This window comes from Schistocerca serialis, chromosome 12 (genome assembly GCF_023864345.2).
Source record: "Schistocerca serialis cubense isolate TAMUIC-IGC-003099 chromosome 12, iqSchSeri2.2, whole genome shotgun sequence".
Classification (NCBI taxonomy): Eukaryota; Metazoa; Arthropoda; class Insecta; order Orthoptera; family Acrididae; genus Schistocerca; species Schistocerca serialis.
The window spans coordinates 16,870,718-16,874,075 of record NC_064649.1 but is presented as its reverse complement, the minus strand read 5'-3'; the positions used below and the strand labels follow the sequence as shown (position 1 = coordinate 16,874,075).

The window sequence follows — 3,358 nt, the reverse complement described above, 5'->3', positions numbered from 1 at the left end:
CATAAGAAAAAATCGCAGGGGGTAAGATCAGGGCTTCTTGGAGGCTTTCATCACTCGTTCTCGGCCGTCCAGAACTTTTCCCTTTGCACAAACACCCATTCTCTGTAAACTGTTTATACCAACGTTTAATACACCACCTATCAGGAGGTTTAACACCATACTTCATTCGAAATGCACGCTGAACAACTGTCGTCGATTCACTTCTGCCGTACTCAATAACACAAAAAGCTTTCTGTTGAGCGGTCGCCATCTTAGCATCAACTGACGCTGACGCCTAGTCAACAGCGCCTCAAACGAACAAATGTACAACTAAATGAAACTTTATAGCTCCCTTAATTCGCCGACAGATAGTGCTTAGCTCTGCCTTTTGTCGTTGCAGAGTTTTAAATTCCTAAAGTTGTGGTATTCTTTTTGAATCACCCTGTATTTCCTGTAATGTACAACTCTAACTTCTCTAAATGACTCAGCTACACATGTGTTACATTCCATCTAGGTGTTGTCATGTGTCTGTCTCACATGAGACTCAAAACAATAGTGCTATAAAAACACATCATCAAAGCCGTGATGATTCCTTTGCCATCACTGAAGTCACGGGCACTCCGTGCTATTCCCTGGCAGCTCCAGGGAGAAAACCACTCCACCCATCAGGTAGAAGCACCTGTCTATGACCCACATCGGTGATAGTGCAGGACTGGTACAATTCTGATCTGCACAAACTGTCAAAAAACCTGCTGAAATTGGGCGCTTCCTATTTACTAAGTACCTTAATCTACTAACTTCTTTCATCAACCAATGGACATTAAGGATGTGGAACATCTCATTCTATGAATGACACATTACATCTCACCCTTCCCCTCCTCCTCTCCCTGTACCCCAGTGAATCCTGCTGTTTCTCTCCCCTCCTTGTTCTCCTGCCTGGTCATCTACACAAGGGATTCCCAAACTTTTTCTTCAGTGAAACACTTTGAGAATCCTGGTACTCTGATGGAAGACCTTGTTTATTTTGAAGGTTAATACAACTGTAGAAAATGAGAATAACATGTTTTATTCATTAATACCTTCAATTTTAAATCGTAACTAATAACACGGATATCACAACAAAATTTAAAAAATAATTGGCACTGTCAAAATGTAGAAAAAAACTGCCACATTATTAACAGTTTTTTGTACAGCATACATTCACTTCCTGCAGAATACCAATGTTCCACAGCACAGTATTTGGGACCCACCAGCTTGGGCCCGTAGCCAGAGCTGTTCTGTACTGATAAGAATAGAATAATTACAGCATGCACAGATGCACTCAAACAATCATTCTTCCTACATTCCATTCATGAATGGAACAGGAAGAAACTCTAATAATTGGTGCAGGGTGATGTATCCTCTGCCATGCACTTCGTTTTGCAGAGTATAGATGTAGATGTAGATGCAGGTGATCCTGCACACCTGGCAGAAATGACAAAGCCACCCTCCTCCCCTTTCCCTCCACCCAGAAAAGCTATTTTTCTGCAATTTTTTTCATACAGATAAAGGGAACCTTGTAATTTATCAGGTACATCTAATAAAAATGAAGCTATATTGAAAAATGGCAACGGCTTTGCCGCAGTGAATACACCGGTTCCCGTGAGATCACTGAAGTTAAGCGCTGTGGGGCGTGGCCAGCACTTGGATGGGTGACCATCCAGCCGTCATGTGCTGTTGCCATTTTTTGGGGTGCACTCAGCCTCATGATGCCAACTCAGGAGCTACTCGACAGAATAGTGGTGGCTCTGGTCAAAGGAAACCATCATAACGACCGGGAGAGCAGTATGCTGACCACACGCCCGTCCTATCCGCATCCTCAATTGAGGATGACACGGCGGTCGGATGGTCCCGATGGGCCAATTGTGGCCTGAAGACGGAGTGTTTATATTGGAAAAATATTACTTAAATGAGGCATATAGCTGAAAAATATTTCACAAAACAAATCAAATGTATCATTGTAGTAAATAAATTACAAATACTTTCTAAAAGAATTTAAAGTAAAACGAAACCTATGTCCTATTGTTTGTGGCAACTACTGCACACAGATTTCTTCATGATGTATAGCAAAGAAACGACGTTTTTTGCTCCTTTTAAACTGCTATCAGTATATAGAACATTAATAGGAAATCAAAGAAAATAGGCTGTAATTAAATGCTGTCAATACATTCTTTGCCAAGAATTGTGTCATTATAATTTTACTTTACATTTCCTTGTTTTGAGCACAGGCAATTCCCTTGTAATGTCGTTGAAGTCAAATTTAGCAACTGTGTCATATTCCAACAACAAGATAACTGAATTTAACAGTGTGCTTCACCATAAGTAATTTTTTATCATCTTTAATTTGCTGAAACTGCACTGAATTGTCATAAATATCCTCTAAGCTATTTCAGTGTTTAGATATCGACAATGTAGGAAAAGATCTACATCTACATCTACATCTACATCTACATTTATACTCCGGAGGGCACTTTACGTGCCACTGTCATGACCTCCCTTTTCTGTTCCAGTCGCGTATGGTTCGCGGGAAGAACGACTGTCGGAAAGCCTCCGTGCACGCTCGAATCTCTCTAATTTTACATTCGTGATCTCCTAGGGAGGTATAAGTAGGGGGAAGCAATATATTCGATACCTCATCCAGAAACGCACCCTCTCGAAACCTGGCGAGCAAGCTACACTGCGATGCAGAGCGCCTCTCTTGCAGATTCTGCCACTCGAGTTTGCTAAACATCTCCATAATGCTATCACAGTTACCAAATAACCCTGTGATGAAACGCGTCACTCTTCTTTTGATCTTCTCTATCTCCTCCGTCAACCTGATCTGGTACGGATCCCACACTGATGAGCAATACTCAAGTATACGTCGAACGAGTGTTTTGTAAGCCACCTCCTTTGTTGATGGACTACATTTTCTAAGGACTCTCCCAATGAATCTCAACCTGGTACCCGCCTTACCAACAATTAATTTTATATGATCATTCCACTTCAAATCGTTCCATACACATACTCCCAGATATTTTACAGAAGTAACTGCTACCAGTGTTTGTTGCGCTATCATATAATCATACAATAAAGGATCCTTCTTTCTACGTATTCACATGGTACAGGTTCATAGGTTGTTACTTACCATAAAGAAGGCACATTAAGTTGCAGACAGACACTATTAAAAGACAACCAAAGATTCCAACCACAGCCTTCATCGGCAACAGTCAAACACTCACCATTCACACACACAAGCAAGCATACCTCAAACATGCATGATTGCCTACTCTGGCAACTCAGGTCAGTGCTCACAGAGTTGGCAGTCATGAGTGTGTGTGGTGTGCTTGCTTGTGTGCAT

At 41.4% G+C, this 3,358-nt stretch overlaps 1 pseudogene; it reads left to right on the top strand.

Moving 5' to 3' along the window:
* Positions 1 to 1,584: 1,584 nt before the first annotated feature.
* Positions 1,585 to 1,701, top strand: LOC126428634 (5S ribosomal RNA; annotated as a pseudogene).
* Positions 1,702 to 3,358: the final 1,657 nt, after the last annotated feature.